The sequence below is a fragment of the Alosa pseudoharengus genome, unplaced genomic scaffold (genome assembly GCF_046254945.1).
Source record: "Alosa pseudoharengus isolate Yale_2024_CS ecotype anadromous, Long Island Sound unplaced genomic scaffold, YU_APseudo_1.1 YU_APseudo_1.1_scf_20, whole genome shotgun sequence".
Lineage (NCBI taxonomy): Eukaryota > Metazoa > Chordata > Actinopteri > Clupeiformes > Clupeidae > Alosa > Alosa pseudoharengus.
Window position 1 is genome coordinate 9,615,268 of NW_027468664.1, and position 16,418 is coordinate 9,631,685.

At 46.5% G+C, this 16,418-nt stretch overlaps 1 protein-coding gene and 1 long non-coding RNA gene across 2 annotated transcripts in view; one reads left to right on the plus strand and one right to left on the minus strand.

Annotated features, from left to right (window-relative positions):
- The window catches only part of ptn (pleiotrophin), a 37,672-nt gene extending 24,383 nt beyond the window's left edge, over window positions 1–13,289 (minus strand). The window contains exon 1 of the mRNA XM_076297294.1: window positions 13,098–13,289. The gene's annotated coding sequence lies outside the window, so the exon portion shown is untranslated. The remainder of the gene's footprint in view (window positions 1–13,097) is intronic.
- LOC143136582 (uncharacterized) lies at window positions 8,000–9,549 on the plus strand. Its single transcript, XR_012989353.1, has 2 exons — window positions 8,000–8,989; window positions 9,306–9,549. It is a non-coding gene; the product is annotated as an uncharacterized LOC143136582 (long non-coding RNA).
- Window positions 13,290–16,418: the final 3,129 nt, after the last annotated feature.

Consider the following 16,418-nt stretch of genomic DNA (forward strand, 5'->3'; position numbering starts at 1 on the left):
AAGGGGGCAAATTTGTCCCAGAGAAGAAAATAACGCCATTGAGTCAGCAAAGTTGTGCCTTCTGCTGCCTAAGTCCTCCCAGTCAGTCATTACACAAATGGTAGTTGACAAGACACACACACTCTCTCTCACACACACACTCACACACACACACACACACACACACACACACACACACACTGTGTTCATCAGTATGGCCTCCTAATGGATGCTTTGACCCACTTGATATTCCTCTCTAAATAAGAGTGTGCAGGGTTTTGTTCATTTGCATGCAAAATTTGCCTGCCTGGCAGAGTGCTACCTTTCTCAGATGGGATTTCATTTATCCCTATCACTGCAGAATGGCTTCAGCAGACGTTAACATTAACCCCTCCATCGCCATAGCACCCTCACACCTGTTCACCAGTGTTGTAGTACTCGACTCCGAGAATCGAACTCGAGTCCGAGTCATTAGCTACATTTAGAGACTCGTCACTTGACTTGGACTTGAGCACTGAATGACTCGAACTTGGACTCGGACTCGTGCATTCGCACTCGCACTCGTCGAGGACTCTACTTTTTTTGTAATATATCATAAGGCTATAATTGTAGTATGTCAATTTGCTATATGGTTTTAATATCTAAATTATTTGTAATACTAATTTTAGTTCAAGGGAATGTTAAGCTACTGCTTCGTGTCATCGTAGGCTACATTGCAAGTCACATCATGTTCACATGCAAAGCACTAACGTTAACACCAAAATGCCTGGAGACATGGCCGCCGCTATTTCAATGTAGTATTGCCAGGCAATATTAGTTCTCATACATGACATGACATTACCTAAGATTACACTCAGCCCCTGGCTAAACATCACACACTGCTGCTGGATAGCTGATCATCGTGACTTGGTGAACAGTGTTTTTCCTGACTGACGCGAGAAGCGAGGTTCCATTCATTCATTTTCATTTGGGGCGTGCCCTGCCGTGCTTCTGTCTGTTAATTTGCAGCAGGCTATTATCGGATGAAAGATGAAAGATGAAAGGCCTACTCCAACGTCCATCTAGCTCTTGTGAAGTATGAACTTCTACAACACTGCCTATACAATTGTCAGCAGTCAGTAACAGCATAATGTGACTTAATGGCCTGTGGATTGCTAATTTATTATGAGTAGGCCTATAGGCTATGGTATGGCTATGGTATGGTATTCTCTCCGATATAATAAATACAACACATTGGGTTTGGCAAGAAATCTGGCAATACTACTTTCACACAAGTGATGGCACCCCTGCTTGGAGACAGAAGATTGTCCGTTTTGCTTTAAAGGATTGCATCTGCAATGGGAAAAAATGGAACAACATGTAGGCTATGCTTACTTTAGTGCTGGACTTGGACTCGACTTGATCAATAGGGACTCGACGTGGATCAATAGTGACTTGACTCGGACTTGACTCGGATGAGTAGTGGACTCGACTCGGACTTGACTTGGAATTTTTTTTTAATGACTTGGACTTGAACACTGGGGACCTGGACTCGGACTCGAGGCATAGTGACTTGACTACAACACTGCTGTTCACGCCATGGAACCGGGTGGGCCATCAGTATAATCCACACTGTTTCAAATGCATTGGCAACCTTGTCTCATACGTGGCCTTAGTTATTTGTGCAGTCGTTTACATTTGATTCATCCCTATCGGCCATTCCGGCTGCCACTCAACATGCACTCCTGTGCCTTGATATGCAATTTGCATTGCAATCTGGGTTTTTAAAATCACTACAGCCACAATGTAATTTTTCCTGTGGCATTTCCGGAGATAAACTGTCTGTCGCGCCAAGTGACAGCGTCTTTGCGTTAATGCCACTGCCCCCCGCCCGCCCCCCACACACACACCGCCAACCCCTCCTTCTCTCAGTCAGGCTGAGCGGCAGTGACAGCATCTCTCTCCAGCACTCCGCTGCGTCACGCACGGCGCCAGAGGTTAGCGTAGGGCCGGCCCGCCACCTGCGCCCCCCCCCCCCCCTTCCCCCGGGGCAGGATGCCATCACCACCAGCCCCTGCCCATTACCGCCCCCCTGGGCCCCTCGGACTTGCCACATGGCATTAGGTGCTCCGGTACATCATCGCCGGAAGTGCCAGCGTCACCGCGGCAACGAGGGTCGGTGTCGCACGCACTATCTGCGCTGCTGTTCCTTGGTCACTACAAAATGTGGGTCAGAGAGAGGAATGATATAGTGTGTGATGGCATTTGGGACCTTCATAGTCAAAACCGCTGCAAATGTCTGAACTCTGTCTCTGCTGGTTTACATCCATATCTGGAGGGGCACATTGTCTACAGCCACCTCATATCAGTGACTCACTGTTTGTAGCAAAAGCTATGAGTACTGCTTTTCAAATCTTGATGATATCCATAACTTGATCCATACTCTTTTTGTATGGAGCCTTGTGTGGATAAATCTTCTCCTGTGTGAGCTGCTCTATGTGGGTCAGATGAGAAGCAGCAGACTCAGAATGAACGGGGAGCTTTGGAGAGAAGCCTCTCAGTCATTTGAAATGGAATTTTTCGGAGATGGAGGAATGTTTGAGGAGAGGGTTGTGGAGTCGCCCTGTGATCTTCACAGCAGAGGTGTCAGTGGGGGGAAAGGCTTCGAAAGATGGGACTTTGTTGTGACGGTCGTCAAGGCGGCCGCCCACACAGGCTGTCATCTGCACGCGCTCCGAGGGAGTTTTGCCAGCGTTTGGAGGGTCCCCCCCCCCCCCCCCCCGTTGTCTCCAACAGAGGCGCACCGTACGCCAGCCCAGAACACTTACACACGCTCTTTAATACATTCACTTGCACACAGACCTGCACATGTGAGTGAAAAGTGGAGGAGGTTTAAAAGTGCAGAAAGAGCTGAATGGAGTCTCATGGAGTTTTATGTATGTACGTACAGTATGTATGGCTGACATGCGCAGAATAACATGCACACATTTAATGCACACATGAACATACACAAACACATGCACTGTCACACACACACACACACACACAAACTCTCTGAGAGGGAGCAGGGCAGAGGAAATGTGAGGGAAATGACACAAGAGGGGTACCAGGTGGACAGTGTGTCACTCCGTTTAAGTCCAGGCCCACTGGAATGGGCAGGGAATGGACAGAAAGGTGTCCCGCTGATCCACTGCACTAAAACAAACTCCCATTACAAGCTTGTGCACATACACACAAACTCAAATACACAGACACACAGACACACAGACACACACACACACACACACACACACACACAATATCTCTCCCTCTGGTCTTGTTCCTGAGCAGAATATTAGACATTATCAACTGAATTTATGTCCCATAGTTTGCTTTTTTGTTCTTCTCAGCAGAACATTACTGTCTAGAACAAATGGATTACCATTCACATCACAAAAAAATAAAAAACGTTTCTCACTCGCTTCCGTCTAACTCTCATTTCATTTCACTTTCATCTTTCACAGCAACCAAAGCAGCCACAGAGTTCCACAGGTACAGCCATGAGCCATGCAAGGACAAAGAGTGAATTTCCATTTGGGATGGACTACTCCTTTATTGACCCACTTTCCACGCTCCTTCTGTGGAAACAAGGGTTAAGGCAGTGCACAAGTCTCTGTTTACAAGCAAGTGGAAATTAAAAACTGCAAAAGGAGAAACTTATAATGAGCTGTCCTCCCTCTTGTGTTTGTTTGGTCCGGCTGTCTCTCAGAATACCCCTGTGAATGGAATACCAATTGCTAGATCTCATTGCTCAGTGTCTGTGAGTGCATGTGCTGTTTGTGTGTGTGTGTATGTGTGTGTGTGTGTGCATGCGTGTGTGTGTGTGTGTGTGCGTGTGTGTGTGTCTGTGCATGCGTGTGTGTGTGCGTGACCACACTTGGTGGGGGAAAAACAGACAAAAACAGTCCATCACTTGGAGACGCTTTCCCAGCCAGCACAATTTGTGCCTCTCTCCGAGGTATAACCTTCATTACCCGCACACTCGTCCAAAATGCTCAAGCATCTGAGAAGTACCGTCTGCAGGATAAATTTACACCGAGGTGTGATATCTGAAGGAGGCTTTTCAGACGCCGATGGTGGGCTGCCTTGGATATTCAGGAGCGTAGACAATAGCGTTTCTTTTTTTCTTCTCCTTCTCCTGCTCAACACGTCCCCTCAGAACCACATTCTCAATGTCACATTTATCAGGGCTTCATCTCCATATGGTGCGCGAGTGAGAGTCTGGCTGGAGAAGTGGAGCTTTGTGGGTGGACACAAGCCCAGCATGGCACAGCATCCCGCAGTGTGGGCTCTCCTCTCCTAATCTCTCCCCTCGCAAATCCCTTCTCATGCCGCTGACGAGTTTTTTTTCCCCCACTCTCTCTCTTCCTCTCTCTCTCTCTCCCCCTCGCTCTTTCTCTCTCCTCGCCCATCGTCCTAGCACAACACACACACACACAGACAAAAACACACATAGACAAAAACACACACACACACACATACACACACACACACACACACACACACACAGAGGGAGCCTAGGCGTGGGTGCCTGCTGAGTAGAACTCGACACAAAGCTCGATTAAAACCTGCCGAGGTAAAAAAAAAAAATGAATAAAATAGAACGCCCAGAGATTAAGGCTTTCAATCAGCATCTTCACCCCTGCCTCAATCTCATTTTCGACAGGGGCTAAGCAGCAAGGTTGTGTGGGGATCTAACTATTAGTGATGTCGCCTCTGCTCAGGCAACTTCATGCATCCAAGCAATCCAAACCAAAATGTTTTTTCTCCCCTTTAAAGAGGAGATTTAGAAGCAAACAAAAATGTGTGACGTGGAAACGCTGATAAGATGTCAACCCACAAGACTTAAAACCCAGTGAAGTTTTTCCTCTCAGGGCAAGCCTTGTCTAACATGCAGGACGTAACGTCAGTGTCCTCATAAATGTACTGCTATACCTCAGGCTAGGCTGACGTCTAGTCATGAAGTAACGCCTACAGCCCCTCATGAATTCCATGCAAGCCACACATCATTATCTTATGGTCTAAATGCAGTGTGTGTGTGTGTGAGTGTGTGTGTGTACATATGTGTTTCTCTCTCTGTGTTTGTGTGTGTGTGTGTGTGTGTGTGTGTGTGTGTGTATGTTTGTGTGTGTGTGTGTTTGTGTGTGTGTGTGTGTGTGTGTGTGTGTGTGTGTGTGTGTGTGTGTGTGTGTGTGTGTGCACGCTTTTGTCCTGTTTGGGGTCTATTATGCGTTCAGCACCAGGCTAAAAGCATACTCAAAGCCACCCTGAGCACATAAGAATGCGTCGTCATTAGACAATTATTCCATGCCATTGCATCTCCCATTTGTATTAGCCGTGCTATTAGGGCTGAAATTGGAAGGCGCGGGCTAAGAGGCAGTGTCGCGGCTCAGTGCCCACACGTCCCCAGCTCAGCATCGAGAGAAGGGCCCCTCACTCTCCTCCTCCTCTTCCTCCATTGTTGATTTAGGGCCCCTCGTTCTCCCTTCTACAGCCTGCCACAATCATAATAACGCCGCCGAAGAAAAGGAAAGATAACAACAACCTCGACATCGACAATGGTGATGACGACAACAACAACCAAAAAATCATTAACCAGATCTCCCTCTTGTAGTGTAACCTTCCGGTGCCATCTGAATCATCCAACAGATGTTTTATGGCGTCGGTTCCGCTCAGGAAAGCGGTTCCGACCTCTTCAAATGGGGTTTCTATCTCTGTGGGTTTATTGTCCTGTTACAGTATATAGCTCTAATATGGTCCTATATAAAATGACTGGTTTATTGACTCGCTATGCGGATCAATAACGGCTCTGCTCTCTGCAGAGGTATTCACGTTTCATCCGCTACTATTTATGCCTTTGCTTTTTTTCATTAGCCATATGCATTTTATGTCCAGTGACAGTCTCATTTTCTGATTAACAGAGGCCATATTATCTTTAATAATCCTTTGCGGTGGAATCGACCGACGCGCACTTCGCGTGTCTCTGAAGAACTAACGAGCTGGGTAAATAAAATGCGGTCCGTATCGATCGCGGTCCTATAGATTTTCACACATTGTTTTGTGAGTGTTCCGTGTAGGCCACTTTATGGGCTCTTTTTATGTGCTTTTCTCTTGTATAAGTATGTGGTGTTTATGTATGATTCACATGTCCACGTGTTACATACCTGATGTTGGGCCTGGTGCATAAGACACCTTGAGAGGGCCAGACTAGCAAGTTGCCCCGGAAATTGGGGGGCGGAGGCCTACACTTCCCTTTCCCCTGTGGCAATGTGGGTTGCGTCACCCTGAGTGTTATGAGGTTTATTGATTATCTTCCTTCGCCCACCAAGGTCAGATTTAATGCATTCTCTTCGTTGCTGCCATCTCCAAATGACAAGGTCAGACAGGAAATGTGCCAAAGAGACAACAAAGGGAAGAGGACCTTCCTTCATTTTGCAATAAAGCTGAGAGCCCTTTGGGGGACAGTAGCTGAATACCTTAAATGAGTTTTTTTTGTCATTTAGAACCAAATCTATCCTATTAGTAACTCCACTTTTGAGTTAATGGACTTGAGCTGTAAAATTGCCCATTGGGACACCAATGAGGTCTCGCTGAAATGGCTTTCAAACAAGTTTTCCACACAAGACAAATAGGTTTGGGATAACGTTAGCTTTTCCTTTCCACAAAACATGTTTTTTTTGTATCTGTGGGGATTCCTAGTGCCTGGTGCAATTCTACAACTGCACAAAATATTCAAGCGCTGATTATATACCTCATTCCCTTTTTCACCAAGCCACCCCCCCCCCTCTTTCTCTCTCTCCCTCACTCTTTCTCTCTCTCCCTCTCTACCCTGTACTCTCTGGAGACTTGATGCATGGGAGATGGGATCATCTCTCAGTTCATTAGAGAAACACAAACAGCCAACGCTCCCCCGTGGCGAGGCAAGCATAGCTGACAAACACCAGCAGAGACGGATGGAGAAGTGACTGGCGGAGAGGAAGGAACAGAGGAGGACAAGAGAAGATGATGAATGAGAAGGGGAAGACCAACAATCTGCTCTCACACCCCATATAGATACCCCATATATATACCCCATATAGATACCCCATATATATACGTCTAACTTATTTAAAAAAAAAACAGCCATCATCGCCCTGCACAAACTTTTATTTTTTATTGGCCTTTTATGCCTTTAATTGACAGGATAGTAGAGAATGACAGGAAGTGAGTGGGAGAGAGTGTCGGGGTGGGATCCGGAAAGGACCACGGGGCGGGAATCGAACCCGGGTCGCCGGCATACGGTGCAGGTGCCCCAGCCAGTTGCGCCACGGCTGGGGCCCTCTTGCACAAACTTGAACGTTTCTACTCAAAGTAGGCTACCACAAATTCATTAAGAGCAGACTACTATGTGCAGGAGCTTTGAGATCTGTTGCAGTGGAATTTTTCTCTCTTTCTTCCCCCTGAGCAGTCTTCCGTGACCTCTGGCCCTGAGCTCTCTCATTGAACCAATCAGAGGCCTGGGTCAGCAGCAGAGTTTGTGGGGCAGACTGGAAAAACGTGTCTAATTGATTAATTGATCTCGCCGGAGTGCCACTGGCTCTCACGGGGCCAGTGCAGTCAATTGGGGGCCAGTTTGAGAGCCAATCATCACCGGGGGGGGGGGGGGGGGGGGGTGTTAAAGAGTGGATTCCTCTACGCCATCTTTTACCTAACATGCTGCTCAACAACAGCAGCTGAGCCAAGGTTTTGGGAAGGGGGTTGGGTTCGAACAGTTCTTTTCTAACCATTTTTCTCTGGTGAGAATCGAGAAATTATTCCTGCACACACAGTAACACATGGGCATATGCAAACACACACACACACGCGCACACACACACACACACACATATACACATGACATCCCCGCCTCCCCGGTAGATTTTCAGTCAACAAAAGCCACTGCCAGTGCAATCAAGAGCAGGCCATCCCTGCTTGTGAAAGGCTTGTGTTAACCCAGTACACTACGGGTGACCCGTATTCGGGAAAATACAGTGCCCCCCACCTCCCCCCAACAACCCCCATGCATTTTTTTGCACCTTATCATGAACTACCATAGTCATGCTATATACCATTTTAAAGCTGAGAAACTCAAGAATCGATATATGTAAAGCTTTCCATGAATTAACATATATTTCGTGTGTAAAATATAAGTTTATCCCGATATATAACATATCAGAATACCCCCCTCCACCACCCCCCAAAGTTGCTGCGTTCATACTTTGTCACTTGTCTGTATGGCCGTACCAATAAGTTAGCCCAGCATGCTTGGTCTTGAAATTTTCGTAAGAATCCATAGATGTAAAATATCTACATTGTTTTATTGCCAATATATTGAGTAGTTGTACACGCCAGTACAAACAAAACAGATACATACGAAAAGAAGCGAAGTAAAATCTTAGTTTTCGCGGAAATCCAGATATTTCGGTTCTACTTCCATTATTGTCGCTGGATTCACGGTACTCCGCGTGTTCACGAGGCTCTTCTGATTCCATCGATACCCATTACATGTCTGTAGGACCAATGAGAGTCGAGATAGATGCCATCAAAGCCAATGAGTCACGTAAGCGATGAATCTGACAACCAGTCTTTGAATGGCCATAGCGCTGTGTCTGAGTGAGCCAATGAGATGGGACCTAGATGTCCGTGTAGCCAATGAGCAGAGCTTTCTTTAGACATGTGACACATCGTCACATTCTACTTCCCTGTCGGCTAAACTCAAGGCGCATAGCCCATGCGTAACCAGATTCCGAAGCAGTGGTTTGGAAGTTTGTTACTAAACAAGCAAGAGACATGTTTTTGAAGGTTTTTGTTCGTAAAACATGCCAAAGAGACAAAAAAAGACGAAACATGTCGAAGAACCCGAGGACATTGAAGATCTGGAGGACATCGATGAAGGAGAAGAAAGCAATTTCTCGGAATGCGACTCCGAGGAGGAGCAGAACTTTTTAGCTGGGAAGGACCCTGATTTTGAGCTGTGAGTAGACTACTTATATCCATATACAGTTACAGATACAGTTTAGTTTGTTTTTGTAATGTTTAGTGCATAGTTTTTCATTTAGCTTTGTTTCATAGTGTGAACAGTGTTCTGGTACCTGGGGGGGAGGGGAGTTAGGTGAGAATGCAGTGTGTGTTTGTGTGTGTGTGTGTGTGTGTGTGTGTGTGTAAAAGAGAGAGCAGGGGGAGGTGTGACCTGAGTACACACATTTATATCATTTGTATAAGTTGTTGGGAAGGGTTTTCATATACTTTAGTGGGTCTGAGCCTAACTTCCACCTGTACAATTGTTTCAGTGACAGTGATGAAGACTGGGCCCCGCCAAGCAAAACAACAAGAGCTGAGGATCCTGTGTCTGAGGAAGAGGAGTCGGTGGCCGAGACTATTTCAGTTGTTCATAACACGTTCCATTTTGTTGACCGTGGTTGCCAACATAAATACATTTCTATTGCATTGAATGTGAATCATTTGATGTTTCGTTTGCCAGGGTATTGTTATTTTTTACCTTTGTTTCATTTTATAATACAAATGTTCACTGCATTACCTTGTTTGTCCTTTTTTCATGGAAATCTCAAAGGCGTAGGAGCAAAAGTAAGAGTTTCAGGTCAGATAATGCTTCTCTGGACTCATGGCACAGCCACTGCAAAGCACTCATGGTACAAGCAACATGACACAGAGAGTGTAACCTTTCATTTGACACCAAGATCATGGTTCTACATAAAGGGGTTCTTGTATAGGAAGAGTTTTAGTTTTGGGTAACCAAAGGTCCTTTTGGAGTCTCCAAATGGACACTTAGCAAAACGCATGTGTATGCCCACACAAATATGGGTCCCACACAATCATACTTCATCCTATAAGGATCTACTTTGACATACAGATTCACAAGACCTGGTAGTGGGCCTCAGTGGTGTTTTCAAGAGAAAATAAGTGACCAAGAGGGCAGAATGTGGTCATTTCTAGAGATGTACATAACCGCCTATAAAAAAAACTATCATTCTACCCTTTGCCACTCTCTGATAGTTCATCACACAGTCAATCTATTGGTACCAAAAAATTCTACAAGGCCTTAGCTTTCCAAAGAGGTCAGGCACTTGATTGTAAGTCAAAGTATGTGGCAACAGGGCCATTTTAAGTAGGCGGTGTGCAATTTCGAGGAAAAACTCAAAATAGGGGTGTAAATGCTAACAATGGGCCCCTCGGCCCGAGACTGGCTTTCTCTCTCTCGCCAGGCTTAAGGGATTTTCCCGCAGCCTCCGACTGTTTCGATTGTGTGCCGATGAAACGGAGGCCTGCCTGATGTCTCATTTAGAACAATAGCGTTTCCCTGGCCTGAATGTAGGAGCATTTAACTGCACAGTCTTTAAACTGCAAATCCCTCTGTCTCTCCCCCTCCTTTCTTCCCCTCTCTCATTCTTTTGGGAGTCTGGTGAGACAACACCCCCCATCTCTACCCCTTGCTCCTTCTCCCAAAGCCTCACACCCTCAAACACATGTACACTAACACACACACACACACACACACATTATACACACACAATAACAATACACACAGACACAACAATACGATACACACACACATTTACACACGCACATATCAACCACTGTTTTGCAACGAACAATAAAATGGATTGTATCATTAAGACTCCCAAGAGCAACGCTGCGCTGTGGCTTGGTATTTTGTCTTGTGTTGTTTGCCTGCTTTATGATAAACATCTCATGCTACTTATGTCAAAATCCTGAATTCATATGCTCTGCTCCCACCACCATCACCACCACCACCCCCAGCAGCAGCACCATGGGATTCCCACCGCCCGATCTCCAAGCATCTGGCAGACCCTTCCTCTGGCCTAGTCCCATCAGGAGGCCCCTGCCCTGGCCCATCAACAGAGCCTCTATTCTGCCTACATGGGAGAGGTCCTTGTGCCCCCAACAAGGAGCGCTGAATGTGGAGGTCTTTGTGCGTTTCTTCCCACTTGCGTTGCCCCTCCAGCCCCTTCCCCGACGCCCCCTCTCCCCCCCTTTGCGCCTTCTTCTCGCTTGCGCTGTGGGCCCCCCCCCCGGTCCGACTCAACTCCTTTGAGCGCTTGCCCTGTGCTTGTGGAGCAGCCTTCACGGGGCCTCTGTTTGAAGCCCTGTCACATGAAAAGCCGCTGCGAAGGAAGGACGAGTGGCCATACAGGGCTTTGTCAGTGTCGCACACACACATGAGCACACACACACAAACACACACATACGTGTGCTCGCTCACACACACACATGCCGCGTGATGGTCTCACATTCTATGAATGTGTGTGTGTGTGTGTGTGTGTGTGTGTGTGTGTGTGTGTGTGTGTCTGCTCACTCTTTGAATATGATAGGAAACCACTGAAAGCCACGCACAAAGAATAAACATCACAACACACTGAAACAGTTCTGCATTCGCCAGGAAGGACTTTTCAAGCTCAAATTCACCGCCTCCACACACAAACTGGCCCATTCCCTCCCTATCCACAAATTCACACACAGTATTCGCCTAAGCGAGGATGGCTCAGGACAGTGGCGCTTGCTGGACTCCATCCATCAGTGGTAATAATGAGTTTGACCTCTCTCCAGCGATGGCAGCCTTCTCTGGCCGAGCTCCACCTGGTGCATCCAGTTTTAATCTGAAATTCTCATTAGTAGCTCACCATGTGTTGACTCTACCGAAATGAGCTGGACGAATCCATTCAGGGCAAGAATGTGCGCCGGGTTGCTTTGTACACAGTAGGAAAGGCCCCTACACAGAGGATCTGTTAGTCAGACTTGAGTGGCTGTAGCCAGGGTGGACATAACTATGGTAACACAACCAACTGCGGGGTATACTCGACTAGCGATGGTTCAATGCCGATCCGTCTAGTTTTTCATTCCGGTCAGGCTTGACCCAAATTACACCATCCTGGGAAAAAGAGGGCCCTTTAGGCACCCTCACACACACACACACACACACACACACACACACACACATGAATGTGAATATACAAATATGGTGATGGAACGACATTGCTTTTGTGTTTTTGTGGTGAAATGAGAAAATCAACACTGGATCTAAATCAAGTAATCACTGTAGGAAACACAGTTGGGTGGAGCAGCGAAGGTTTTGCTCATGCATTGCCCTATGTCTAATATTTCCCCAAAGAAATAAACAAACATGCAAACATAAGAGGCAATTTTCTGCACCCTGCATAATGTTATCACTTCACTTCGACAATCTAATTTTATCACAACCACAAGCTTGCCTTGAATAATCTGATGACATTTTCACTTTGTTTGCCATGGCCTCCATACATGCTGTATCACAGAGGAGCAACTTATCTATAGTTTTTATGTACAGCAATTAAGCTCTTTAGAAGAAGCCTACATCCACAGCCCCAATGTGGTTTTACCTCTGGTCGTAAAAAAAAAAAGAAAAGGAAAAACGAAAACTTTTGTATTTTCTTTTTGGTTGGCGCCCCAATAGAAAAACATATCACCTGTCTATCCGAGTAAAAACATTCTACAGTGTTTGACAACCAGTCAGGCCGCTATCATTTCAAAACCAAAACACTTGTTTCACAAACCAACTCATGTTCAAGAAACAACACTGTGTCCAATGCAAAGTCCAATGAAAACATGTGTCATGTTTTTATCAATTAAGGGAACAGCGTCTTAAAGTAGAGCTAAGCGTTGATTAGCCTTTTCTCACGTTTCATCACTGTGGAACTCGACCAAGTGGGCAAAACACCCTGGAGTGCCAAAGTGTCAAAAATTTGCAAAAAAAGTGTCGGTAAGCATCGCCAACACCATATCGTTATTCCCTTTGGTTCCGGAAACCGCGTCTATTTTTTTCCCCACCTCAGCCCTCCTCTCTCCCACTCATACTCACTCTCAGAGAGCATACGGAACAGAATGTGATGGATTTGGAGTGCCTGTCATACCCAAGGGCTTCCCATCGGAACCTATAGTCTCTTGCTTTCTCTCTCTCCCAGTGATGAAATATCCTGCTCATCTTTACCCAGGGTCCCACACTGCCACTTACACACTTACGCTCTAACCACCCAGTCAAAACCCAACCAAGTCCCCCAAGTACTTACTTTCAAATGGAGGTATGGTAGGTGTTTTCAGCACTTCAAGTAGTCTGTCCCCTCTCCTCTTATCCACTTTTGTCGCTCTTTACCCCCTTCCTGCCACACTTTTTCCCGCTCTCAATCAGTCTCTGTGTCCCTGTGTCTCTCACGTCTGTCCACACGGCTAGGCAAACGATATCTGTTTTTTTTTCCCCCTTGTCTTTTTTTCCCCTCAGAGTTGGAGGGGGACTGGTTTTTTTTTTTTTTTGCAATGAGGGCGTGCTAAAAGCTTGGTTCTCTGACTCGTGATCAGAGGCTCATTACCACAAGGTCACTCCAGGGACGTCCCGCTTGGCAGGGGAGCACCACTCAGAGAGAGAAGAGAGAGAGAGAGAGAGAGAGAGAAAAGGGAGAGAGACAAGCACAGAGAGAGCAGATGGAGAGAGAGAGAGAGAGAGAGAGAACACTCAATAATGAGGTCTGTGATGCGCTATAGTAACACCAGAACACAGACACACAGAGTGTGGGGGGTTGGGGAGACAACTGCCAGGGGCAAACTCAAGGCTTCTGAGAGACGGGGGTGTGTCAGATGAAAACCAGGAAGGCACAGCAGGGGGGAAATGCAAGAAGCAGGAGACACAGAACAGAGGGGACACTCTTCAAGTAGACTATTTCCCCGATCAGATAGACTGGCAGAGCCACTGTGGATCGCTGTGTATTGACAGTTTGAGGCACCATTTGGACTTTAGTCTGCTTTTTGCCATCTTTTTAAGGAGGCCTGGTAACAAGTGGCTGGCTGATGAAGCTGTGCGGGGAGGCAGATGGCTGAGGGTGACCTTAAATGGGCACGAGGGCTCCTACCACAGATGGCTTCCACTGATTTGACAGATTACAGCCCAGTTGAATCAATAACCTTTAGCTATCAGCTTTGTCCCCATCGCAGGCATGATACTGATGTCACACACACAAACACAAGCCTAACACCCACGCACACACCACCACACACACACACACACACACACACAAAACCACAAAGAATTAGAACTTTGCTATAAACTAGGCCTAGGGTACCGGTTTCAACCAGCCTGAGTATAGCAATAATCTCCCAAAGTCAGTGAGCATACAGAATAGCCATCAAATACCCAGTTTAAAGGAGGACTGGAGTTTGTGTAAATGGGTTTTATTTATTCAGTGTTATTGATTATTTCATAGTACTCTGCATCATCCCGTAGAATTTTACAGTATTGTGTATCATCCACTGAAAACAAGCAAAATTATATCAATGTCAGACCGATTCCCCAGAGCTTCTGGTCCAGTGCTGTCGATGGATATCTGGGTATTGACCCACTTGTCTGGTAGTTGCCTGGATACATTTCACGGAACAGATCGGGGGAGGTGGGGGGTTTGGTTTCAATATGAAACATTAATCACCCGAGATGGCAAGCCAGCGCCGGTCATTTGTGCACCGTGAGTCATTCTCCTGTGATGCGGCGTCTGAGTGCCAGTCTTGCCTTTCTCACCGTCTCATTCTCCTCTCATCAATAATGAACTCCGTCCATCTGGGGCCCTCCTCTGCTCCGCGAGCAGCGTTCCACGCAAGCGTGCATGTGTGTGTGTGTGACGTGTGTGTGTGTGTGTGATTGTGTGTGTGTGTGTGTGTGTGTGTGTGTGTGTGTGTGTGTGTGTGTGTGTGTGTGTGCGTGTGTGTGTGATTGTGTGTACCCAGGGCTTGTGTTCTTAGAGTCATCCATGGCAGTGTGTGTGTATTCTTGCACATCTCCTATGTGTATTCAGGATTTTAGCACAATCCATGATGGTCTAGCATGTGCCTCCTTTCTGCAGACTAGCAGAAGTGGAGCTGGGTGCTGCAATGGTCATACAGACACACAGATACAGAAACACATATGGGTTTGGGTGAGGCTCTTTGTGTGTGCCATGATACATTTACTGAAGTTGGTCTGGATCTGATCATATTCAGATGGAGGTTGAAAATGTTTGTGTGTCTGTGCATGTCTATGTTTCATTATATATACGGTATATACTGCATATATATTTCATTTTGTTGATATATGCATCCCACAACACTCCTACACTAATGCACATGTAACTAAATGCCATAAAACAAAGAGTGTGTGTATGCGTGTGTGAGTGTGTGTATACGTGTGTGTGTGTGTGTGTGTGTGTGTGTGTGTGTGTGTGTGAGTGTGTGTGTGTGTGTGTGTGTGAGTGTGTGTGTGTGTGTGTGAGTGTGAGTGTGTGTGTGAGTGTGTGTGTGTGTGTGTGAGTGTGTGTGTGTGTGTGTGTGTGTGTGAGTGTGTGTGTGTGTGAGTGTGTGTATACGTGTGTGTGTGCGTGTGACTGGCATCTGATGAAACGAAATGAAATCTGGTCCTGCTGCTGGCGCTATGACATATGAAACGTCTCCTGAGGCCCCCCGATAGACAATCTCCTGCGCTGTCATTTCCAGATTCAAATACAGCTTTGCCCTGCAAAATTACTCAACTGAGAAAGAGATTGTAGTATGCAGTTTTTCTGGAAGGTGAAAGAGAGTGAGAGAGACAGACAGACAGAGAAAGAGAGAGAGAGAGAGAGAGAGTGGGCAGTGCTGGTAGTGGTGGTGGTGGGGTGGTATAGCGAGACAGAGGAGAGGCATTTTTCCTGTTCTAATTTCTCCTCAGAATGTGAATGAGCCGGGAAACTGCAAATGAACAGATCAACCCTGACGTCTCTTTCTTGAGGGATGTAGGAGTCCATCTCAAAGGTGGCAGGGCACAAATACCTGCCGTCGATCAGCTCGGCCCAGCCCACCCCTGTTCCCATCACACAGTGTTATGGTGTTATTCCACAAACAGACACACACACGCACACACAAACACACACACACGCACACAAACACACAAAAAAAAAATACACACAGACACACACACACACACAAACACTGGCTACCCAGTTGACAAACAGCGGCAACCCAACACATACATTCAACCGTCCTCTGAGCAGCTAAAGACTCCAGACAAATTAGTCACTCCGTCTGAATGTGAGTGCGGGCTGACTGAGAGTGCAAGTCCAGACTCCAACAGGTCGTGAGTTGAGGGGACTATTTTTAGTATGCTAAAGCACTTCCCCTGAAATGCATACGCCACCAGATTTGTCAGTGGAGAGAGAATTGGGCCATGTAGGAAGTGAAGTGTGAGTTGTGTGAGTATGGGATAGACTGGGATATCTGCAAAAGATGGAGAGAGACAGAAAGAGAGAGAATGGATGGAGATAAGAGAGAGAGAGAGAGAGAGAGAGAGAGAGAGAGAGAGAAACAGAGAGAGCGAGAGAAAACAGTGAGAAAGCTGAAGA